At 37.7% G+C, this 27610-nt stretch overlaps 1 long non-coding RNA gene across 1 annotated transcript in view; it reads left to right on the forward strand.

Moving 5' to 3' along the window:
• Positions 1-27610, forward strand: part of LOC148695058 (uncharacterized) — a 105750-nt gene that overhangs the window by 31759 nt on the left and 46381 nt on the right. The window lies entirely within an intron of this gene.

Consider the following 27610-nt stretch of genomic DNA (forward strand, 5'->3'; position numbering starts at 1 on the left):
TCCAAACAGGTTGGAGAGTGTGCGTTGACTATAGGAAGCTCAACGCCACCACAAGGAAAGATCACTTCCCTTTGCCGTTCATTGATCAAATGCTTGAAAGGTTAGTCGATCATTCTTTTTATAGTTTTCTTGATGATTATTCGGGATATAATCAAATTGTTATAGCTCCAGATGATCAAGAAAAGACTACTTTTACTTGTCCATTTGGTACTTTTGCTTATCGTCGAATGTCATTTGGTTTATGTAATGCACTAGCCACCTTTCAAAGATGCATGGTAACTATCTTTTCAGATTTTGTAGAGAAAATTATTGGAGTTTTCATGGATGATTTTAGCGTATTTGGTGATTCGTTTGATGATTGTTTAGATAATCTCACATTAATCTTGAAACGATGCATTGAAACTAACCTTGTTTTAAATTGGGGAAAATGTCACTTTATGGTAAAACAAGGCATAGTTTTAGGTCACATTGTTTCGGCCAAGGGTATTGAGGTTGATAAATCGAAAATAGATCTTGTACGCTACTTACCCTCTCCGACTTCGGTTAGAGAGGTTCGTTCTTTTCTTGGACATGCAGGATTCTATAGGCAATTCATCAAGGACTTTTCTAAGATTTCCCAACCACTATGCTGACTTCTCCAAAAAGATGTGCCCTTTGTGTTCAATGAGGAATGTGAGAAGGCCTACAAACACCTCAAGAAGATGCTAACTTCGGCCCCTATCATTGTTCCACCAGATTGGAGCCTTCCTTTTGAGCTTATGTGCGATGCCTCCGATTATGCATTAGGAGCTCTTTTAGGCCAAAGGAAGAACAAGCAGCCACATGTCATCTATTATGATCCCGAACCTTGAATGATGCTCAGTTGAACTATTCTACCACTGAAAAAAAAAACTTTTTGCTATTGTATTTTCTTTAGATAAGTTTCGTTCTTATTTACTTGGAACTAAAGTTATAATTTACATTGATCATGCAACGTTGAAGTACTTACTCACAAAGAAGGAGGCCAAACCAAGGCTTATTCGCTGGATGCTTCTTCTCTAAGAGTTTGATATCGAAATCCGGGACAAGAAAGGAAGTGAAAACGTGGTGGCTGACCACTTGAGCCGTATGGTGCATGAAGAGGATGCTGTGCCTATCCCAGAGACATTCCTAGATGAGCAGTTGCTGTGCATGAAGGTAAGTGTGCCATGGTATGCCGATTTAGTGAACTATTTGGTGTCTAAACAAGTTCCAAGCAACCTAAACAAGCACCAACGTGATAAACTTAAAAAGGATGCACGTTTTTATGTGTAGGATGATCCTTATTTGTGGTAATATTGCCCTGATCAGATTTTACATAGGTGTGTGCATGAATCGGAGTTTAATTCAATATTAACTTTCTGTCACACTTATGCATGTGGGGGTCATTTTGGCACTCAAAGTACAGTACATAAAGTTTTAGAATGTGGATTTTATTGGCCTACTATATTTAAGGATGCTAGAACTTTTTTTGTGACTTGTGATTGTTTTCAAAGAACGGGCAATATAGGTGCAAAGACCAAATGTCGCAACATCCCGTCTTTTCTGTCGAAATTTTTTATGTTTGGGGTATTGATTTTATGGGTCCTTTTCCTTCATTTCATGGTTTTAATTACATTTTACTTGCGGTTGACTATGTGTCAAAATGGGTGGAAGCAAAAGCCACCCGTACTAATGATTCCAAAGTGGTTGCAGATTTTGTCAAAACTAACATTTTTTTTTTCCAGATTTGGGATGCCAAGAGTACTAATAAGTGGTGGAGGTTCTCACTTTTGTAATCGGACCATTGAGGCGTTGCTCAAGAAGTATAATGTCACGCACAAGGTTTCAACACCTTATCATCCTCAAACAAGTGGGCAAGTCGAGGTTTCTAATCGAGAAATCAAGTAGATTTTGGAGAAGACCGTTGGGCCAACTCGGAAGGATTGGAGCTTGCGTTTGAATGATGCATTATGGCATATCATACTGCCTACAAAACACCAATTAGAATGTCCCATTTTGGCTCATCTATGGGAAACCATGCCATCTTCCCGTTGAATTGGAGCACAAAGCACATTGGGCTGTCAAGACGTTCAATATGGACATAGATGCCGCTGGAATTCATAGGAAGCTTCAATTGAATGAGCTTGATGAGATAAGGAATAAGGCTTATGAGAACGCTCGCATTTACAAAGAGAAAACAAAGGCTTTCCATGATAAGATGATTCGTAGCAAGGCGTTCTCTATAGGGCAGAAAGTGTTACTTTTCAATTCTCGCCTTCAGTTGTTTCCGGGTAAGTTACGTTTTAAATGAATTGGTCCTTTTGTTATTACTAATGTCTTTCCTTATGGTACAGTCCAAATTCAAAGTTTGAAGACGGGACATGAATTTAAAGTGAACGGACACCGTTTGAAGCCCTAGTATGAGAATTTCAAGGAGCTTGCCTTGGAGGACATACCCCTCCATGCCGTGAACCCTATTGAGGCTTAAAAGGAGGTATCGTCAAGCTAGAAGACGTTAAAGCAAGCGCTTCTTGGGAGGCAACCCATATGTTCAAATGAGGAGATGAGGGAATTCTAGCTCCACAACCAGATTTGCGTTCTTAAACCCTACTCTTTATTGCTTTTACTTTGCCATGATTGTCATGTTTGTTAGTTGTGTTATTTGTTTGTTTGTTTGTGAGTCTATGTTTTGAAACATTGAGGACAATGTTTGGTTGAAGTGTGGGGGGGGGGTGTAAACAAGCTGTTTTTGCATGATTTTCGTGGGATTTTATCACTTATCACTTCTAATGTTGTTACTCACTGTTTTAAGTGTTTTTGGTGTGTTTTGAAGTGTTTTTGTGTCATATAACAAAAAATACTAAAATTTGAAAAAAAAAAAAAAAACGAAAAAGAGTGTTTAAAAAGCCCAAAAAGAGTTGTTGTTAGAGTCGTTTTTGTTTTTATGTGTTTGTTTGTGTCTTCGGGTACCTTCCAACACAATGATGAGGATTTGGTTTTTCATTGCATGACTGTGATGTGATAATAGCACTCAAATTAAACCCTCTTATTAACAATTGTAGTAAAGATGTAAGTAGGGCTCGTTCTAGGCGGGGGATTAGGAGGGATTGCTAATCTAATAAAAACTGACTCAAAGATACAAAACTAGGCTTAAAAACACTTAAATGAACTCAAAGACTCTTAACTAAACTTATATGACTCAAAACAAACTAAAAAGACTCAAAACAGCACAAAACAATCAAATAGACTTAAACTAGACTAATAATAAAAAAAAAGTCTAGGACTTAATTTGGATGAATTCTAACTTTAACTTGACTCAATACACTAAAAAACACAAATTGGACAGATTCTAGCTAAATTGACACAACAAAGTAAAGGGGATTGAGTTTTTGATGAATTTAAAGTAAAACAAGTACTTTAAAGACTTAAATAAAGTTCGGCACGAAATTGGGTAAATGGATGGATGATTAGCTAGCTAGAGGGTCCTTTTCCACACATGACACACTTGAATACAAATTGATTTCCAGTTACTTTTTCAATAGACCATGAACCTCAACACCCCAGATTAACCGTGACATCACTAATTAACCCTCAGATTTTGCTTAAGTCATGGAATTGGATGGACAACGCATCGGCAAACAAATTATTTTTCCTAAGTTCCCTACATGAATTGCATAATAGAGACACAAGCAAAGATCATTAAGTTTCGTGAAAATCATAAGCATTGACAAGACATTCATAACTATGACATCATGATACTCATGCCAGGAATTTAACTTAACATGATTGTGACAAGCAACCTTTACTACTTGTGAATATAAGTTTGTAACGATTATGTGAAACTCCCTTATATTCTAGCATCAAATTCAAGCATGCAAACTAAGTAGGCCTCCTTAATCAACATACAAGAATAAGTTCTTAATCAAAGGTTTAACTAAATTGCATTCGCAATTTATGAAATCACAACTGGAATTAATCAATTCATATCACAAATATAATCATGGTTTCAAAGTCTCCCCTAGCTAAAGCAAGTTTAGCCTCTCATTTTCACAGCAAAACAAAGAAAACTTAAATTAAACGTTGAAAACAAAAGATAGATTACGTCTAAAAACGTTCCAACAATCCAACTTGAATGCAAAAACGTCCAAGGCTGCTCTCTTCTCCTTCTTCCTTGCTATGCTGCGGCACAAGGGTTTGAGGGTGTGAAAGTGGTTTGTGGTGTGTTAGGGTGAAAGATAGATGAATGGCAGGGAGATATGGTGGAAGAAGAGGTGCGGAATGATGTATGGATGGTGATGAAGGCTGCGGATGAAGGTGTAGAAGAATGAATGATGGCTGGTTCTGTGTATGGATGAATGGAATGTGTGTATGGGTGCAGCACAAGCTTTTTATTTTAGGGAAAGGATCTTAACTTTAATTAAATGGTTTAGGAAAGAATTGGACCCCAAATCCCCAAGGAAAAGAAGAATTAAAGTCAAAATCCTAAGAGAAAAAGGGAAGGGATTTGCGGCAAGGAGAATAGGAAAGGGAATGTTGTTTCCCTTGCACGGCAAGGAAGGATAAAGGGTAAGTTGGGTGCGGCATCCCCCTTTGGCTGGGATTAAGGCTTTTAGAACTTGTATTTAAGTGTCCTAAATTAATTAGGGACCCTCTTTGGCAGCTGGAACTTATGTAGGAAAGATTTAGGGAAATAAAGTCAAAATAAGGAAGTTTGACTCATGTTTCCTTCTTTGTAGTTGATTCCTTTTCTTCCAAGTCTTGAATTAATTTCTTCCATCTCCTTAGCAGATTCCTAGCCTCCTTTGGTCTTCAATTTCGTCCATCCACCTTGCTCAAAGCATGTACTAACCATTCCAAGCCCAAAACTGCTCCAAAATGCTCCAAATTGCATTTTCTTGCCACTTTAGCCCATTGGACCTACAAACACACGAAAATAGCTCAAAATACTAAAATAACTAAGAACTAACAACATAAATGTAAGAAAACAAGCTAACTAAGTCGCCTAAATATGCTCCTATCAAATTCCCCCACACTTAGCTTTTGCTAGTCCTTGAGCAAAACAAAAATAAACAAAACAAACAAAACACAATCTAGACCTTCCAACAATTGTCTCAGGGATTTCCAATGAACATGACATATTAAAAATCACACTCACATAGATTTTAGCTCTCTTTACACTTGAGCAAACACTTAGCCATAGTTACCACTTAATAGCTCACATTTAATCGATTAAAACAACATTTCGAATGTAGTAACATGCCTTAGAGAATTCCCTCAATTCCTCACTAGATATACTCTCTATTTTCACACAGATTTTCTGACTACACTCCCTACACTAGGTATATGTGAGAAGATTGATGTAAACATGTAGACTAGCACTCACATATGTTATAACAAAGAAAGCATTTTCTGGAATTATTAAAATGACATGTATATGATCTCATGAATGGAATGCTACTACTTAGAACGAGAACCAGGGATTCCATATGCTCATACCAATTTCAAACTCCACATATTGAACACATAACATCAAGATAGAAGTCTATGGGTTGTAAAGGGGCTAAGGTATTGGCTAGCAAAGAAAGGTAAGGATAAGCAAAGGTTCTTAAAGCAATAGAAAGCAAAGTAATGAAATTGACACTTAGAATTCACTTTTGATGGCAGAAATTAACTTAAACACAAGGGGAAAGTTCATACAACACTTAGTGTCAAATTCAAACTTTTGGACCCTTTCTTCAACAACCAATACTTGTGAGTTCATTCTCACTTATTTCTTAACTCTTTTTCTTTCCTTTCACAACTTTTCTTCTTCTTTTTTTTGTTTTTTTTTTGTTTCTTTTCTTTCTTTGCCGTGCCCTTTTACACTCCCCCACACTTGTTTTCTGTAATATGTAAGTCAAAAGGAATTCCTTCTAAGTCATGCTTCACTATCCCTTAAGAACAAGGGTATGGATAATCCTAATCTAGGCTAGGTGAGGATAATGTGGTTAACAAAGAAAATAGGCTAGATAAGGCTCAAGTAATCCTACAATACATATGAAAAAGGGTTAGGCTTTTTGGCTTTGGTTTAACTAAACAACTTCATCTTATTGTATGTTATGCAATCTATATCATGCTTTGAATGAAATGGGCATGAGTTCTAGTATTTGGAACTATAATGATGAAAAACATTCTAAGTAGCAACCAATAATCCACAGAATTATAACTCTCCAAACAAAGTTTAGGCTCAAGTCTCTCGGGGTTGTAGCGTTAGCTTGAGTTCCTTCCTTCAAGCATGTTACAAAAACTGATTTTTTTTCTTTGTGATTACATGTGAATTCGTAAACAACAACTATAACTAAGCAAAAACCAAAGAGCAAATTAAACTTCTATCCATCTTTGTAACTTTCTTTAATAGTCATGCAATTAAAAACCAAATCCTCATCATTGTGTTGGAAGGTATCCTAAGACACAAACAAACACACAAAAACAACTCTAAAACAACTCTTTTTGGGTTTTTCAAAACTGTTTTTCAAATTTTTTGAAATTTTTGTATTTTCTGTTCAAGACACATAAAAACACTTCAAAACACACTAAAATCACTTAAAAACAGTGAGAAACAATATTAGAAGTGATAGGTGATAAAATCCCACGAAAATCATGCAAAAACAGCTTGTTTCCACCCCCCCCCCCGCCCCCTGATGTGAAATATAATAGCACACAAATTAAACCCTCCTTTTGACAATTGTAGTATAGATATAAGTAGGGATCGTTCTAGGCCGGGGATTAGGAGGGATTGCTAATCTAATGAAAATTGACTCAAAGATATAAAAATATGCTTTAAAACACTTAAACACACTCAAAAGACTCTAACTAAACTTGTATGACTCAAAACAACCTTTAAAGACTCAAAACAACTCAAAACAATAAAAAAGACTCAATTTAGACTCTAAGACTCAATTTGGACGAAAATATAATTAGTTTTGACTTAAAAGACTTAAAAAGACACTTTTGGACAGATTTAGAACAAGTAAGAAATGGGGGTTTGATTTTGGACGAATTGAAAAGAAAACAAGTAACTTAAAACTTGAAAGCAGATTTTGGACGAATTTAAGAAAAACCAATGGATGATGAACTAGCCAAGGGATACTTCTCCACACATGATACATTCAAACATAAGTTGATTTCCAGTTGCTTTTCCGATAAACCATGAACCTCAACACCCCAGATTAACCGTGACATCACTAATTAACCCTCAGATTTCCCTTAAGTTATTGGATTGGATGACATCATACGACAACCCAAAGCATTCTTCAAAAGTCCCCTACATGACATCATAATAGAGATACAATCAAAGATCATTACGTTCAATGGAAATCATAAGTGTGGACACAACACTTGTAACTATGACATCATGATACTCATGCTAGGAATTTACTTAACATGATTATGAAAACAACCGTAACTACTTGTGAATATAAGTTTGTAACGATTATGTGAAACACCCTTATATTCTAGCACCAAATTCAAGCATGCAAATTAAGTAGGCCTCCCTAATCAACATACAAGAATAAGTTATCCATCAAACGGTTAAGTAAATTGCATTCACAATTTATGAAATCACAACTGGAATTTATCAACTCATATTATAAACGTAATCATGGTTTCAAAGCATCCCTAGGCTAAAACGAGTTTAGCCTCTCATATTCATAACAAAACAAAGAAGAATAGAATTAAACATTGAAAATAAAAGATAGATTACACCTAAAAACGTTTTAACACTTCAACTCGAATGCATAAACGTCCAAGGCTTCGTCTTCCTTCTCCTCTTCCTAGCTAAGCCATGGCACAAAAGTCTAGGGTGGTTTTGTGGATGATTTTCTAGGTTTTGAATGGATTTAGGAAGGTAGGGTGGTGCGGCAAGGGTTATGGGTGGTGTATGGAGGATTGGATGAAGGTTTGGAAGTATGGGAATGGTGGAAAGTTTGATGGAATGCTGCGGCAAGGTTTGGTTTTCTGAATGAATGAGGGCAGGTTGTGTGGAAGGGTGATTAAGGTCTCTATGGGTGCGGCTAAGGGTATTTATATGGAAGAAAGAGACCTAAGGCTTTATTACTTAGTTTAGGGAAAGAAATAACTCCAAATCCTTCAAGAATAGGAAACACAAAGTCAGAAAATCCAAAGGAAAGGCAAAACTCATAGCAAAAGAGTGCAAGAAAGGGAATGCTCTTTATTTTTGAAATTAGGCAAGGATTTTGGAATAGAAAAGGGTATGTGAGTTATGGCTGAGTTTGGTATGAAAAAGGAAGGTGTTTGAATGCTTTAAAATAGGAAAGAAAGCCCTCCCTTGCACGGCAAGGAAGGGAAACACTAAGGGGATACACGGCAAGGATTTTGGTTTGCAAGGAAACATTGTCTTGTGTCCTAGAATAGGTAGAAGTCCTTGATATTGCTGAAACATGGAGTCTTTAAGGATTAGGAAAGATTAAACCAAAATAGGAAACCTTGGCTTAACTTTCCTACTTCAAGTAGGAAACCTTCTTTGACTAGGATTCCTCATTTGATTATGAATCCTCTTGTGATTAGGAATCCTCTTGTGATTAGGAATCCTAACTCTTTTAGGTCTTCAATTTCGTCCATTCCTTTTGCTCCAAGCATAAGCTATCCATTCCAAGTCCAATTTTGCTCCAAAATGCTCCAAAATGCATCTTTTTGCTTCCTTAGCCATGGGAACCTAAAAACACACGAAAATGGCTTAAACTACTAAAACAACTATGAACTAACAACATAAATGCAGGAAAACAAGTTAAGTAAGTCGCCTAAATATGCTCCTATCAAATTCCCCCACACTTAGCTTTTGCTAGTCGTCGAGCAAACAAAACAAAAGAAACCAAAAACAAACCAAAACACATTCTAAACCTTCCAACATGTACCTCAGGGATTTCAAACGAACATGACACAATATAGAACATCATTCCCACAGTTTTTAGCTTTCTTTACACTTGAACAAACACTTAATCATAGTTACCACTTAATAGTTCACATTTAATCAATTAAACATGCCTTAGAGAATTCCCTCAATTCCTCACTAGAATGCACTCTATTTTCACACAGATTTTCTAACTTCACACCCTACACTAGGTATATGTGAGAAGATTGATGTAAATATGAAGACAACTCACATAAGTTATATCAAAGAAAGCATTTTCTGGATTTACGACAATGACATGAATATGATCTCATGAATGGAATGCTACTACTTAGAACGAGAACCAATGATTCCATATGCTCATACCAAATTCAAACTCCACATATTGAACACATAACATCAAGATAGAAGTTGAGGGTTGTAACGGGGCTAAGGGTAATGGCTAACAAGGATAGGCAAAGGATAACAAAGGTTCTTAAAGCAATAGGAAGCAAAGTAATGAAATTGACACTTAAACTCACTTTTAATGGCAGAAATCAACTTTTAAACACAAGGGAAGATTCATGCAACATTTAGGGTCAAATTCACTCTTTTGGACCCTTCCTTCAATAACCAACACTTGTGAGATCATTCTCACTTATTTTTCAACTCTTTTCCTTTCTTTTCAACACTTTTCTATTTTCTTTCTATTTTTCCACGAATTTTTTTTCTTTATTTCATTCTTTTGCCGTGCCCTATCATCTTCCCCCACACTCATTTTCTGCAATATATTGATCAAAGGGAGTTCATTCTACGTCATGCTTCACTATCCTTTAAGAACAAGGGTATGGGAAGTCCTAATCTAGGCTAGGTAAGGATAATGTGGCTAACAAAGAAAATAGGCTTAAAAAGGCTCAAAAGGGGTAATCCTACAATACATGTGAAAAGGGATAGGCTTTTTGGCTTTGGCTTGACTAACAACTTCATCTTATTGTATGTTATGCAATCAATATCATGCTTTGAATGAAATTGGCATGAGTTCTAGTATTTGGAACTATAATGAAATGCATTCCAAGTAGCAACCAAGCAAAGATTAATGAGATCATGCAACGACTTTAGAAAACAAGAAATCACAGATTATACTCTCCAAAGAACGTTATAGGCTCAAGTCTACCAAGGATGTAGCTTTAGTTTGAGTTTCTTCCTTCAAGCATGTTACAAAAACTGATTTTCTCTTTGTAATTACATGTGAATTCATAAGCTATAACCATAACCAAGCATAAACCAAAGCATAAATCAACTTCCAGCCATGTTTACAACATTCTTTAATAGTCATGACATTAAAAACCAAATCCTCATCATTGTGTTGGAAGGTAACCTAAGACACAAACAAACACACAAAAACAACTTTAAAACAACTCTTTTTGGGTTTTTCAAAACTTTTTTGTAATTTTTTTGTAAATCTTCGGATTTTCTGACCAAAAGACATGAAAACACTTCAAAACACTCTAAAAACACTTAAAAACAGTGAGAAACAACATTATAAGTGATAGGCGATAAAATCCTACACTTAAATCAAACATTGTCCTCAATGTTTCAAACAAAGACTCACATTCAAACAAACATTATAAACTAACTAACATGACAAAATAAAAATAATATAGAGATAGAGATTGAGGAACGCAAATCTGATTTTGTGGAATGAATTGGTGAATTGCCCAAATCCTCTCTAGTTGAATGCATGGGTTGCCTCCCAAGAAGCGCTTGCTTTAACGTCTTGCAGCCGGACGAACATTCTTCTTATCATCAATTAGAGCCCACGGCATGGAGGTTGATGTCCTCCACAACCTGCCCTTCAACATTTGCATAATAGGGCTTCAAACGATGCCCATTCACCTTGAATTCTTGGCCATTCCTCAAGCTTTGGATTTGAACTGCGCCATATGGAAAAACATTAGTAACAACAAAAGGTCCAATCCACTTAGAACGTAACTTACCAGGAAATAAACGAAGGCGAGAATTAAAAAGTAAAACTTTTTGCCCTATGGAGAATGTTTTGCATCGGATCATCTTGTCATGGAAAGCTTTGGTCTTTTCCTTGTAAATGTAAGCATTCTCATATGCTTCACGCCTAAGCTCCTCAACTTCATTCAATTGCAACTTTCTATGCATTCCAGCCGCATCTAAGTCCATGTTGAAGGTCTTGATTGCCCAATGAGCCTTGTGTTCTAACTCCACGGGGAGATAACATGGCTTGCCATAGACTAGCAGAAAAGGGGACATGCCTATGGGTGTCTTATAAGCCGTTCTATAAGCCCATAATGCATCCTCCAAACGCACACTCCAATCTTTTTTTGTTGGTCCAACGGTCTTCTCCAATATTTGCTTGATTTCTCTATTGGACACCTCGGCTTGGTCATTGGTTTTGGGGATGGTAAGGTGTTGATACCTTATGTGTGACTTGATACTTCTTGAGCAAGGCCTCTATGGTACGATTGCAAAAGGGAGACCCTCCATCACTAATAAGCACTCGAGGCATCCCAAATCTAGCAAAAATGTTAGTCTTTATAAAATCTGCAACAACTCTAGAATCATTAGTACGGGTGGCCTTGGCTTCCACCCATTTGGAAACATAATCCACCGCAAGCAAAATATAAGTAAAACCAAACGAAGATGGGAAAGGGCCCATGAAATCAATGCCCCAAACATCAAAAATTTCAACATTAAAGATGGGTGTTTGCGGCATTTGGTCCCATGCACCTATATTTCCCATTCGTTGACAACGATCACAAGTTAAACAAAAAGTTCTAGCATCATTAAAGATTGTAGGCCAATAAAAACCACATTCTAACACTTTAAGGGCAGTGCGTTGTGTGCCAAAATGTCCACCACATGCATAAGTATGACAAAAGGTTATAATCGAATTAAACTCACAATCATGCACACAACGACGCACAATCTGATCTGCACAAAACTTCCACAAATATGGGTCATCCCATACATAACACCGTGCCTCTTTCTTTAATTTACCATGTTGGTGCCTAGCTAGGGTACTTGGAACACGTTTGACACAAAAAAATTGACCAAATCGGCATACCAAGGTTCACATACCTTAATGGACAACAATTGCTCATCAGGGAATGTCTCTTGAATGGGTAAAGAGTCCTCATTGCACAATTGGTCAGCAACCACGTTCTCACTCCCTTTCTTGTCTCGAATTTCAATGTCAAACTCTTGGAGAAGAAGCATCCATCAAATGAGCCTTGGTTTGGCCTCCTTTTTGGTGAATAAGTACCTTAGAGCTGCATGGTCAGAATATACAATCACTTTAGTACCAAGTAAATATGAACGAAACTTATCTAAAGCAAACACAACGGCAATAAGTTCTTTTTCAGTGGTAGAGTAATTTAATTGAGCATCATTTAAGGTCCGGGAAGCATAATATATGACGTGTGGTTGCTTATTCTTCCTTTGGCCCAAAACAGCCCCTATTGCATAATCGGATGCATCATACATTAGCTCAAAAGGCAACGTCCAATCTGGTGGATGATGATGGGTGCCGTGGTAAGCATGTCTTTGAGATGCTTGAATGCCTTCTCACACTCCTCGTTGAACTCAAACGCCACTTCCTTTTGTAGGAGACGGCATAGGGGTTGTGCAATCTTGGAGAAATCCTTGATAAATCGCCTATAGAATCCTGGATGGCCAAGAAAAGAACGAACCTCTCTAACCGAAGTAGGAGAGGGTAAGTAACGTACAAGATCTATTTTAGACTTATCAACTTCAATTCCTTTTTCAAAGATGATATGACCCAAAACTATGCCTTGTTTAACCATAAAATGACATTTTTCCCAATTCAAAACAAGGTTAGTTTCCATGCATCTTTTCAAGATTAAAGTAAGATTATGCAAACAATCATCAAATGAGTCTCCAAACACACTAAAATCGTCCATAAATACTTCAATTATTTTCTAAACATAATCAGAGAATATACTTACCATGCATCGTTGGAAAGTGGCCGGTGCATTCCATAAACCAAATGGCATATGACGATATGCAAAAGTACCAAATGGACAAGTAAAGGTGGTCCTTTCTTGATCATCCGGCGCTATGACAATTTGATTATAACCCGAATAACCATAAAGAAAGCAATAAAAAGAATGACCGGCTAACCTTTCAAGCATTTGATCGATGAATGGCAAGGGAAAGTGATATTTCCTTGTTGCGGCATTTAGCTTCCTATAGTCAATGCACACTCTCTAACCGGTTTGAATGCGTGTAGGCACAAGTTCATTTTCTTCATTCTTCACCACCGTGACTCCGGACTTCTTGGGAACTACTTGGATCGGTGAAACCCAACAACTATCTGAGATAGGATAGATGACGCCACAATCAAGTAGTTTGATGATTTCCTTCTTCACGACTTCCATCATTGGTGGGTTGAGTCGACGTTGGGCTTCCCTTGATGTTTTGGTGCCTTCTTCCATGAGAATTCGATGCATGCACGTGGTAGGGCTTATGCCCTTGATATCGGCCAAAGTCCACCCAATGGCCGTCTTGTGCTCTTTGAGAACCCTCACCAATTTCTCCTCCTCTTGGGCCATGAGTGATGATGCCACAATGACGGGCAATGTGTCTTGCTCGCCCAAGAACACATACTTCAAGTGATTTGGCAACTGTTTGAGCTCAAGAGTAGGTGGTTGTTCTATAGAAGGAAGCAACTTATTAGTTGAAATTAGAATTGAAATTGGACTAGGGGACTTACCTTGGAGCCGTGGCAATGACTCTAGGCCTGCCACGGTCTCAATTACTTCATCCTCAAAGGCCATGGCATTAGATGGCAATTGTGTGCCATGGGTTGCTATGGTGGCAGCCATGGGATCCTTCACTTCTATGCCATTTGTAATGACCGTTTCAAGTGCATCTCCATGTATTTGATCAAGGTGTGCCTGATAGGAGCATATTCATGCGACTTAAATGGCTTGTTCTCGTGCATTTACGTTATGTTTCTTTAGTTATTTTAGTACTTTAAGCTATTTTCGTGTGTTTGTAGGTCCAAAGGGCTAAAGGAGCAAAAAGATGCATTTTGGAGACTTTTGGAGCACTTTTGGGCTAAGGATGGATAGCTTATGCTTGGAGCCAAAGTGTTGGACGAAATTGAAGACCTAATTGAAAACCAAAGTGTTGGAACCTTGTTCCCTTTAGTTTTAGGAAATTTAAACCTTTCCTATATCCTTAGCCGTGCATAACATTCCAACATTCCACTCCTTCATTTCAGCCACACTCCCACATATCATTACTTATCATCACCACTTATCACTTATCATAATCACATATCATACACTTATCATCACCACTTATCACTTATCACTTAACATGCACCCATCACCTAACACAAAACCTTGCATTCCAACCAAAACCGTGCACATACAATCACCATGCATTCACATGCACTTGTTCCTCCAACATTTCAACTCACATGCACTCATCATCATAACCTAGCTGTCATTCCACTTCAGCCACATGCATCACAATACACAACCTAAGCCACATGCACTCCCCTTGCCGTGCACATGCATTTCCTTCATCATTTCACAACCTAATTCACATGCAAACACAATCTGCCATCATTCACAGAAAACACCATCATTGCCGTGCATTTCATGTTCATTCCAACCTTTAATCCACATGCATTCACAAAACATTCACCCTAGCTTTAATTCACATGCTTTCACATGCATTTTCAGCACATTCCCTTGCACATTCCAATCATTGCCGTGCACATCAGATTTCCAGCATATTCACATGCATTCCATCCTTTAAAACATTGCACATGCACTCCCTTTAATTAATTAACCCACATGCACCCTTTATTCTTTCATCATTCCAGCCACTCTACATCCCTCACCAAGAAATAATTCAACACATGCATCCATAATCATTTCTCCAACCTTGTGGCGTGACTTTCCCATCCAAATGCACCACAAATCAGCACATGCACCACCAATTCAGCCAACACATGCTTTCACATGCATTTTCAGATTGTCCCCTTGCACATGCAGCCACATATTCATTGCACATGCAATTCCAACCCACATGCATCCTTTAATCATTCAAACATGCAGCCACATTCCCTCCTAGCTGTCATGTTCCCCCCATTTCACCTATAAATAAGCATCCATTGCATTCATTCTCATATACACTTCCATATTCAGAATGTAGACCATCAAACTCCCTTGTGCCGTGCCCTCCCTTACAATCCAAACACCATCCTTCCATTTTCACCACTCCCCAAACCATTCACACCATCAAACTATCCTTTGACCTTGTGCTACAACGAAGAGGAAGAGAAGAGTGCCTAAACGTTCATACAATTCAAGTTTGAGTTGTTGGAATGTTTAGGTGTTTCTTTGATTTCAAAGTTATGAGGAAATTCGAAATATATGTTTATGCTTGCATTTTGATTTGATTACTTCTAATTGCGTTTCATAAGTTGTGGATTCAATTCGTTTAACTGTTTGATTGATAACTTATTTATGTATGTTTATTGAGAGTGCACACTTAATTTTCATGCATGAATATGACGCTAGAATATAAGTGAGTTTCACCTAATAGTTACGAACTTATATTCACAAGTAGTGGAGGTTGCTTATAAACAATCGCGTTAAACGAATTCTTGGCATAAGTTTCATGCGTATTCCATAGTAACGAATGCCTCGTCAACACTTATAATTTTCATAGAGCGTAATGATTCTTGCTTGTATCTCTATTATGCAATCATGTAGGGGACTTGTGGGGAATGTTTTGGGTTGTCGTATGCAATCATCCAATTCAATAACGTTAGGAAGATTTGAAGGTTAATTTAAGCGGACCTAATTAACTTGGAGCGTTGAGAATTAATGATTTGTTGAAATGCAATTGGAAATCGTTTTATTATGCAAGTATAACATATGTGGAGATGAACCCTGTAGCTAACTTTCCATCCATTCAATTCCATCAATTTATTCTTTCTTCTTTTGTTTCTGTTTTCATGTTTAATTTAACTTGTTGTTCAATTATGTTAAACATGTGGAACTAATTTCTTTTTAGTTAGAGGCGAATTTGAAGCCATGGACATATGTTGGTTATGATTTGATTTACTCCAGTTATGAATTCATGAACTTTAGATGTGGTTTACTTTTCTGTTTTGATTAAGAACTTGTTTATGTATGTGGGTTGAGGGTCGACACTTAATTTGCATGCCTAAACTTGATGCTAGGATATAAGGAAATTTCACCTAATCGTTATGAACTTATATTCATTAGTAGTAAAGATCGCTAGTCACGATTGTGTTTAGTAAACCCTAGGCTGGATTAACATGCGTATTCCATAGTTATGAATGCCTAGTCGATGTTTATGATTTCCGTTGAACTTAATGATCTTTGTTGAATGTCTCTATCATGCGTATTCCATGGTTAGGGACTTTGATTAGGAATAATTTGGTTGTAATGCGTATCCCATTCAATCCAATGAATCTAGGGAAATCTGAAGGTTAATTTAAGCGGACCTAATTAACTTGGAGCATTGTCATTCATCGTTTGTTGAAGTCATAACTGGGAGTCAAATTATATGCTTATGTTCATGTGTGGAGAAGGAACCCTCTAACTAGTTTTTCATCATTCTATTTTATCAATTTCGTTTTTATAATTTGTTTTAATTAGAATCTGTGCATTTAGTTTAAATTCGTAAAAACCTTAATCCCCCTTTACTTTAATGTCAAATTAGTTAGAAATACATTTAGTTTGTGTTTATAAGTGTTTTGATTCATTTTGTTTCCCAAATTCGTCCAAAGTACTCAAGGTGCTCAAAACTGCCCAGAAAGTGTTTTTAAGGCAGTTTTGAGTGCTTTGGGTACTGTTTGAGTCTTTTGGTTTGTTTTAGTGTTTTAAAGTTTAGTTTTACATTCTTTGAGTCTAGTTTAGTGTTTTATATTACGTTTTTACGTTTTTGAGTCAAATCCAAGTGATTAACAATCCCTCCTAATCCCCGGTCCAGAAGGATCCCTACTTATACATATACTACAATTTGACGAAAAGAGGGTTTAATTTGTGTGCGTATAAATCCCGCATCAGTGCATGTGCCAAAGAATCAAGAATATCAATAGAGAAACATGAGTGATCATCATTAGGAAATCTCATAGTTTCAGAAATATTAAAATCAATCACTTCCCCATCAAATTCCATAGTTAAAGTGCCTTTGAACACGTCTATCTTAGTTCGAGCCGTCTTCATGAATGGCCTTCCAAGAAGAAGCGGCAAGGATGGAGCATGGGTGGTTTCTTCCATTTCAAGAACGTAGAAATCCGCCAGAAAGATCAAATTATTCACCTGCACTAAGACATCTTCCAATACGCTCTTTGGATAGGCATTAGATCTATCGGCCAACTGAATAATCACACCATCATTTTTCAATTCACCAAGGTTCATTGAAGCATAAATAGAGTATGGCATGACGTTAATTGAAGCTCCTAAGTCTAACATAGCATGTTCGAACTTAGTTTGGCCAATAATACAAGGAATTGTAAAACTACCTGGATCTTTGCACTTTGGTGGTAACTTTCTTTGTAAAATAGTGGAAACGTTTTCACTTACCCTCACTACCTCTTTATGTGAAGCCCTCTTCCTTGTAGTGCATAATTCCTTCAAGAACTTGGCGTATTTGGGCACTTGCTTTATGGCATCTAGGAGCAGGATATTGACTTGAACTTTCCTAAACGTCTCAAGAATGTCTTTCTCATGCTCCTCCTTCTTTGTTTGCAAAAATCTGTGAGGAAAAGGAACATTGGGTGGAACGGGGTTATAATTAATCGAGTTTGAACCCAACTTACCTTTGGTGGCCGAATGGGGTGGAATGGATGAGTTTTGGTCCTTAGGTGCCTGCGGCAAAGGTGATTGTATCCTTGCCGTGGGCATGCTTGCAGCCTCCTCGTCATGTTGCAACGTTTCTTTTTCATTATGACTTGTTTTGGGTGGTGTGGATGTAGTGCCAACTTCTTTTCCACTCCTCAAAGTGATTGCTTTGGCAGATTCGAACCCTCCCTTTGGATTGACAATGGTTGAGCTTGGAAGCTTGCCTTGGTCTCGGAATTGCCCTACAAACTCCGCAATCTGCCCTATTTGCTTCTCTAATTGGTCCACCCTTTTGTCTTGGTTTTGCATCGCCTTGTTTTGATTTTCTTGCCCCTGAGACAAATTGGTAAGTAACTTGAGAATTGTAGCATTATCTAAAGACATACCTTGATGGTTTGGGGCAGATTGGGGTGGGTTTGAATCTTGGCCGTGGGTTTTGGTGTAAAACCCCGGGGGTTGCTGCCTAAAGCCTCCTTGTTGGTAAGGTTGTTGAGGCTCCCTCCACTTGAAGTTTGGATGGTCTCTCCAACCCGGATTGTATGTATTGGAATATGGATCATTCTTTGGCTGATTTTGGCTTGGAAATCCAATGGCGTTTGCACTCTCCCATCCCCCATTCTCAATCAATTGAGGGCACTTTTCTGAAGGATGCCCTTGAATAGAACATACGCCACATACAATTGGACCTTGTATCTTCATTCCCTCGGCCATCTGAGACACAAGAGAAGTAAGATTAGCTAATTGAGTTTGAATGTCGGATTGAGAACTTACCTCATGCACTTGTTGCCGTGGGGGGTCCCTTTGCCCAATTCCTTCATATTGTTGTGCATTGAGAGCCCGGTTCGCAATGAGGTTCTTGACTGCCATGGGAGTTTTATCCACCAACGCACCTCCCGCCGAAGCATCAAGCATTTGCCTTTCAATAGGAAGAAGGCCTTCATAGAAGTATTGAAGTAGAAGCTCCTCCTTCATTTGATGTTGAGGACATGATGCAACAAGGGCTTTAAAACGCTCATAGTACGTAGGAAAAGACTCCCCTTGACTTTGTTGGATTCCGTTAATCTTCTTTCTCAAGAGAATGACTCTGGAAGTAGGAAAGAACTTTTCACGAAAAGCCATCTTCATGCTCTCCCAAGAAGTGACCGTTCCGGGTGCTAACTCGTATAACCAATCCTTGGCCTTCTCCAATAGTGAGAACGGGAAAGCCTTCATCTTCAAAATACTATTATCAACGTTGATTGGAGTCATACTCGAACACACCACCTCGAACTCCTTCAAATGCTTGTTGGGATCCTCCATGGACAGCCCATGGAACTTTGAAATGTGGTGTAACAAACTTGACTTCAATTCAAATTCGTCGGTTTTGTCTTGAGCTGACCTTGGGTATTGGATGCACAAGGGTGCGGCATTGTCTATTCCCGAAGCGGAAAACTCCTTGATTGTACGGTTGTCCGCTGCCATGGTTTGGACCTCTTCTTCCTCCCTTGCCGTGTGTTATTCTTCCTCCTCAAGATTGGAAGCCGAACTAGAACTTGATGGGTGAAGTTCTGGGTTCTTCTTCTTCTTTCTCAAAGTGCGCTCAAAATCGTCGTCAAAATCCAAGATGTTTGCACTAATAGGTTGAGAACTACGAGTCATAAACTAGTACCTACAAACAAGAAAAAAAAAAAAGGTCAGTAGCTAAAACAAAAAGATATGAAAAATAAACAAAAAGAAACAACGGGGGATTAGCAAAGTTGCTAATCCCCGGCAACGGCGCCAAAAATTTGATGTGAAATATAATAGCACACAAATTAAACCCTATTTTTGACAATTGTAGTATAGATATAAGTAGGGATCGTTTAGGCCAGGGATTAGGAGGGATTGCTAATCTAATGAAAATTGACTCAAAGATATAAAAATATGCTTTACAACACTTAAACACACTCAAAAGACTCTAACTAAACTTGTATGACTCAAAACAACCTTTAAAGACTCAAAACAACTCAAAACAATAAAAAAGACTCAATTTAGACTCTAAGACTCAATTTGGACGAAAATATAATTAGTTTTGACTCAAAAGACTTAAAAAGACACTATTGGACAGATTTAGAACAAGTAAGAAAGGGGGGGGGGGGGTTTGATTTTGGATGAATTGAAAAGAAAACAAGTAACTTAAAACTTGAAAACAGATTTTGGACGAATTTAAGAAAAACAAATGGATGATGAACTAGCCAAGGGATACTTCTCCACACATGATACATTCAAACATAAGTTGATTTCTAGTTGCTTTTCCGATAAACCATGAACCTCAACACCCCAGATTAACCGTGACATCACTAATTAACCCTCAGATTTCCCTTAAGTTATTGGATTGGATGACATCATACGACAACCCAAAGCATTCTTCAAAAGTCCCCTACATGACATCATAATAGAGATACAATCAAAGATTATTACGTTCAATGGAAATCATAAGTATTGACAAAGCACTTGTAACTATGACATCATGATACTCATGCTAGGAATTTACTTAACATGATTGTTAAAACAACCGTAACTACTTGTGAATATAAGTTTGTAACGATTATGTGAAACACCCTTATATTCTAGCACCAAATTCAAGCATGCAAATTAAGTAGGCCTCCCTAATCAACATACAAGAATAAGTTATCCATCAAACGGTTAAGTAAATTGCATTCACAATTTATGAAATCACAACTGGAATTTATCAACTCATATTATAAACGTAATCATGGTTTCAAAGCATCCCTAGGCAAAAACGAGTTTAGCCTCTCATGTTCATAACAAAACAAAGGAGAATAGAATTAAACATTGAAAATAAAAGATAGATTACACCTAAAAATGTTCCAACACTCCAACTCGAATGCATAAACGTCCAAGGCTTCATCTTCCTTCTCCTCTTCCTTGCTAAGTCACGGCACAAGAGTCTAGGGTGGTTTTGTGGATGATTTTCTGGGGTTTGAATGGATTTAGGAAGGTAGGGTGGTGCGGCAAGGGTTATGGGTGGTGTATGGAGGATTGGATGAAGGTTTGGAAGTATGGGAATGGTGGAAAGTTGGATGGAAGGCTGCGGCAAGGTTTGGTTTTCTGAATGAATGAAGGCAGGTTGTGTGGAAGGGTGATTAAGGTCTCTATGGGTGCGGCTAAGGGTATTTATATGGAAGAAAGAGACCTAAGGCTTTATTACTTAGTTTAGGGAAAGAAATAACTCCAAATCCTTCAAGAATAGGAAACACAAAGTCAAAAAATCCAAAGGAAAGGCAAAACTCATGGCAAAAGAGTGCAAGAAAGGGAATGCTCTTTATTTATGAAATTAGGCAAGGATTTTGGAATAGAAAAGGGTATGTGAGTTATGGCTGAGTTTGGTATGAAAAAGAAAGGTGTTTGAATGCTTTAAAATAGGAAAGAAAGCCCTCCCTTGCACGGCAAGGAAGGGAAACACTAAGGGGATACACGGCAAGGATTTTGGTTTGCAAGGAAACATTGTCTTGTGTCCTAGAATAGGTAGAAGTCCTTGATATTGCTGAAACATGGAGTCTTTAAGGATTAGGAAAGATTAAACCAAAATAGGAAACCTTGGCTTAACTTTCCTACTTCAAGTAGGAAACCTTCTTTGACTAGGATTCCTCATTTGATTATGAATCCTCTTGTGATTAGGAATCCTCTTGTGATTAGGAATCCTAACTCTTTTAGGTCTTCAATTTCGTCCATTCCTTTTGCTCCAAGCATAAGCTATCCATTCCAAGTCCAATTTTGCTCCAAAATGCTCCAAAATGCATCTTTTTGCTTCCTTAGCCATGGGAACCTAAAAACACACGAAAATGGCTTAAACTACTAAAACAACTATGAACTAACAACATAAATGTACGAAAACAAGCTAAGTAAGTCGCCTAAATATGCTCCTATCACCCCCCCCCCCCCACACACACACTTAAATCAAACATTGTCCTCAATGTTTCAAACAAACAACATAAACTAAGAAACACAACTATCATGGCAAAGTAAAAGCAATAAAGAGAAGGGTTAGGAACACAAATCTGGTTGTGGATTGTTGGATTGCCTAAGTCTTCTTTATTTGAATGCATGGGTTTTCTCCCAAGAAGGGCTTGCTTTAACTTCTTCCAGCCGAACAATACCTCTTTTTAAGCTTTATTGGAACCCACGGCATGGAGGGGTACATCTTCCACAATCTACCCTTCAACATTCTCATAATATGGCTCCGAACGATGCCCATTCACCTTGAATTCTTGGCCATTCATTAAGCTTTGGATTTGGACTGCACCATAAGGAAAAACATTAGTAATAACAAAAGGACCAATCCACTTAGAACGTAACTTATCAGGAAACAAACGAATGCGAGAGTAGAAAAGTAACACTTTCTGCCCTGTTGAGAATGTTTTGCTACGAATCATCTTGTCATGGAATGCCTTTGTCTTGATGTGAAAATTAACTTAACACACAAATTAACCCTCTTTTGACAATTGTAGCATATAAGTAAGTAGGGATCGTTCTTAAACCGGGGATTAGGAGGGATTGCTAAACACTTTAAACTGACTCAAATAGATAAAACTAACCTTTAAAACACTTAACTCAACTTAAAAGACTCAAAACAAGTTCACAAGACTCAAAATTGCCTAAAAAACACAAACTGGGCAGATTTGACTCTAAACACCCAATTGGACGAAAATTATTTCTAACTTGACTCAAAACACTCAAAAACACAATCTAAAACATATTTTAACTATTTAGACACTCTAGAATAAATGGGGATTTGATTTTGGACGAAAATAAAATAAACAAAACAAGACTTTAAACTAGACAGATTTGGACGAAATTGATTGAATTAAGTGGATGATGGCCTAGCTAGGAGGTTTTTCTCCACACATGGCATACTTGCATACAAAACAATCTCCAATTTCTTATTCAATGAATCATGAACCTCAACACCCCAAGTTAATTAGGTACGCTTAAATTAACTCTCAGATTTCCCTTAGGTCATTGAATTGAATGGAATTAGCGCATTGCAATCAAATTATTCCTCAAAAGTTCTCTATATGAAAGCGCATAATAGAAAAACAATCAAAGATCATTAGATTCTATGGAAATCATAAGTGTTGACGAGGCATTCATAACTATGAAAGCGCATGATACTTATGCCAAGAATTTACTTAACATGAGTGTGATCAACAATCTTTACTACTTATGAATATAAGTTCCCAACGATTAGGTGAAGTTTTCTTATATCCTAGCATCAGATTTATGCAAGTAAATTAAGTGTGCACTCTCAATTCATATACATAACACGTTTTAATGCAAACAGATAAGTAAATTGAATTCACCATTCATGAAATCACAACTGAAAGTAATAAAATCATAATCCAAATATAGCCATGGTTTTGAAATTCCCCCTAGCCAAAAGGGGATTAGTTCCTCATACTTGCAAAACAAAGATTATTGAATTTAAACATTGAAATCATAAGAAAGATTACACCTAAAGTTTCAGCAATTCCAGGATGAATTTGATGCACGGCTAGGCTTCCATTCCTCTTCCTTGCTGCGGCACAAGTTGTAGGTGGTGGATTTGGGGGTTATGAATGATGTATTCTTGGTTAAGAGGATGAATGATGGCTGATTATGGTGGTAGGGTGCGGCAGGTTGTGTATGGAGGTGTATGGAGTGGATGGAGGATGAAGAATGGAGGCTAGGGTGTTGTGGCAAGGTGTTTTCTGTATAGCATAAGGGGTGGTACGAATTTTTGGCTGAAAATATGTATATATAGTCCTAGGGTTAATTAGATTAGGTTTATAACTTAGCAGATTTTATGGATTAGGGCCCTAGGGTTCGGCACAAGCAAGTTAAATCCACTTAGGAGAGGATTTGGCCCAATTAGTTTCATAAAAGGATTTGTATACCCAAATCCACAAGGATTAAAGCCTAACAAATCAGAATCCAAAAGGAAAAAGGTTTATGAAATTCGTCCAAAATTGGGCCTTCTACAAACCAAGTGTTTTGTGGCTGATTTTGGGTTTTCTAGAAGAAATAAAAGGGGGAAGGGTGTGGCACCCTTTTAGGGTCAGATAAGGCTTCTAGAAATTAGGTTTTTAGGTCCACTTGCAGCTAGGATTAAGGTGGATAAGATAGGATAAGATAGGATAAGGTTGGATAAGGTTAGATAAGGTTTTGGATAATGTTTCCTCTATTGAGCTGATTCCTTATCCTCTTTGTCTTGACTTTAATTTCTTCCTCTTCTTATCAGATTCCTAGCCTTTTGAACTCCAAATTCGTCCATCCATCTTGGCCCATACATGTGCTATCCATTTAGTGCCCAAAACTGCTCCAAAATGCACCAAAATGCACTTTCTTGGTACCTTAACCCTTTAGACCTACAAACACACGAAAATGAGTTGAAATACTACATTAACTAAGAAATAATAACACAAATGCATAAGAGTAAGCTAGCTAAGTCGCCTAAATATGCTCCTATCAAATTCCCCCACACTTAGCTTTTGCTAGTCCTCGAGCAAAACAAACAAACAAAAGAAACAAAATATATAATCTAAACCTTCCAACGTTTGCCTCAGGGATTTCCAATGAAACATAAGATGTCAAAGATCACCACTCACATAGATGTAAGCAATCCTTACCCTCGAGCATACTAATCACAGTCACCATTCACTAGCTCACATTTAATCAATTAAAACAACATTTTGAATGTAGTAACATGCCTTAGAGAATTCCCTCAATTCCTTACTAGATGTACTCTCAATTTTCACACAGATTTTCTAACATATGTAGACGAACACTCACATATGTTATAACAAGAAAAGCATTTTCTGGAGTTATTAACATGTATATATATGATCTCATGAATGGAATGCCACTACTTAGACGCGAGAACCAGGGATACCATATGCTCAGACCCATTTTAAACTCCACATATTGAAACACATAACAATCAAGATAGAAGTCAAAGGGTTGTAACGGGCCTAGGGTATTGGCTAACAAAGAAGGGTAAAGGATAAACAAACATTCTTAAAGCAATAGTGAGCAAAGTATTGAAATAGGCACTTAGAATTCCCTTTAGAATGCAGAAGTCAACTTTGAACACCCAAAGGGGAAGTCACACAAAACTTAGGGCCATATTCAAACTTTTTGGACCCTTTCTTCAACAATCAACACTTGTGAGTTCGTTCTCACTTATTTTCAATTCCTTTTCTTTCTTTTCTTCTTTTTCTTCTTTCTTCACATTTTTTTTTCTTTCCCTTTTTTTTTTCTTTTTTCTTTTTCCCGTGCCCTCCTTTAAGACTTTGGCACACACATACACACAAAAATCCCTTCCCCCACACTTGTTTTTTGCAAGAATGTCACTTAAAATGAATTCTTTCTAAGTTATGCTCCACTATACTTCAAGAACAAGGGTATGGGAAGTCCTATTCTAGGCTAGGTAAGGGTGATGTGGTTAACAAAGAAAATAGGCTAAACAAGGCTCAAATGGGCTAATCCTACAATACATATGACAAGGGTGAGTTCGGCTATTTGGCTATGGTGGTGACTACTACACAACTTCATCTTGTTATTTGTTATGCTAATCAATTTCATGCTTTGAATGAAACGGGTATGAGTTCTAGTATTTGGAACTATAATGATGAAACGCATTCTAAGTAGCAACCAAGCAAAGAATAATGAGATCATGCAACGACTTTAGAAAACAAGAATGCACAGATTAATAACTCTCCAAATAAACGTTTAGGCTCAAGTCTCTCAGGGATGTAGCGTTTGTTTGAGTTCCTTCCTTCAAGCATGTTACAAAAACTGATTTTATCCTTTGTGATTACATGTGAATTCGTAAACTATAACTACAACCAAGCATAAACCAAAGAGCAAATCAAACTTCCATCATTGTTTGTAACTCTCTTTAACAGTCATGCATTAAAAACCAAATCCTCATCATTGTGTTGGAAGGTACCCTAAGACACAAACAAACACACTAAAACAACTCTTTTTGGCTTTTTCAAAACGCTTTTTTCAATTTTTTTCAAATTTTCGGATTTTTACTTCTAAACACACCAAAACAGCTCAAAATGCATTAAAAACACTTAAAAACAGTGAGAAACAACATTAGAAGTGATAAGTGATAGAATTCCACGAATTTTGCATAAAAACACTTGCTTACCCCCCCCCCCCCAACACTTAAATCAAACATTGTCCTCAATGTTTCACACAAAGACTCACACAAAAGCAAACAAATAATCAACACCTAAGCATAATAAAATAAGGCAGCAAAGAGAAGGGTTTAGAAACGCAAATCTGGGTTTGGAGTGGAAGTTCCATCTTCTCCTTGTCGAATGCATGGGTTGCCTCCCAAGAAGCGCTTGCTTTAATGTCTTCCAGCCGAACGAATATGCCATGCTAACCTTCACTAGTACCCACGGCATGGAGGGGTACATCATCCACAACATGCTCCTTGAAATTCTCATCGTATGGCTCTATGAATGGAAGGGGATAGTGATCCTCCCTGATTATGGTGTTTTGGTTCCTAAAGTCCATGTAAATGCTCCCACCACCTTGAAATCGACTGGGTACCTGCACCAAAGAAGGTAACAACCTATTAGTTGAAATGGGAATTTGAATTGGGATTGGAGACTTACTAGGATGTTGTGGCAATGCCCCTAGGCCAGCCACCATCTCGCCAATTTTATCACTAGGCACGGCCAAATTGGGTGTTTTTAGGGTAGTGGCGTGCTCCTTGTGCTCCACTCCAATTATTTCCTCGATGGTAGTTCTAGATGCATCCTTCTTGATTGGTGCTGGACGTTCCTGCCCTATATTTTTAATTATACCAATGGAAAAACAAGAATGAACATCATTAGGATTCTCAATGGACTCAGAAACTTTAAAGTTAATCATATCACCACCAAATTCCATAGTTAAGGCTCCCTTGGCCACGTCAATCTTGGTGTGGGCTGTTTTCAAGAAAGGTCGTCCAAGTAAGAGTGGCGATGGTGGAGAGTGGGTTGAATCCTCCATGTCAAAAACATAGAAATCTGCAGGAAAAATCAAGTGGTCTACTTGCACCAAAACATCTTCCAAAACTTCTCTCGGGTATACATTAGATCGATCGGCTAATTGAATAATAACACCATCATTTTTAAGCTCTCCTAGATTCATAGATGCATAAACAGAATATGGCATGACATTAATTGATGCACCTAAATCTAGCATAGCATGTTTAAACCTTGTATTACCAATTACACAAGGGATAGTGAAACTACCTAGATCTTTGCATTTAGGTGGTAGCTTTCTTTGCAACATTGCAGAGACATTCTCACTTACATGTACCACCTCTTTCTCCCGAAGCCGTTTCCTTGTTGTACAAATCTTCTTCAAAAACTTAGCATACTTCGGAATTTGCTTTATTGCATCAAGGAGCGGGATATTGACATGCACCTTCCTAAACGTCTCTAGGATGTCTTTTTCATCCTCCTCTGTCTTAGATTGCATAAACCTACTAGGAAAAGGCACATTTAGTGGAATAGAACTAGACAAATTCGAATTTGGACTTACCTTGGAGGTTTGGGATGGTTTTTGTGCACTAGGGGCCTGCGGCAAGGTTTGTTCCACCCTTGCTGTGGCTTTGTCCAATTTCTCCTCTTCGAGCAGCAGCTTTTCATCCTCTTTTTGACTTGATTTGTTTGGTTCGGGGATAGTTCCAACTTCTTTGCCACTTCTCAAGATGATAGCCTTAGCAGTTTCAAAACCTCCTTTTGGATTGACGATGGCCGAGCTAGGCAATTTGCCTTGCTCTCTGAATTGGCCCATGAACTCCGCAATC

This window comes from Pyrus communis, chromosome 8 (assembly GCF_041283825.1).
Source record: "Pyrus communis isolate YQ-2024b chromosome 8, ASM4128382v1, whole genome shotgun sequence".
In the NCBI taxonomy this organism is placed as follows: Eukaryota; Viridiplantae; Streptophyta; class Magnoliopsida; order Rosales; family Rosaceae; genus Pyrus; species Pyrus communis.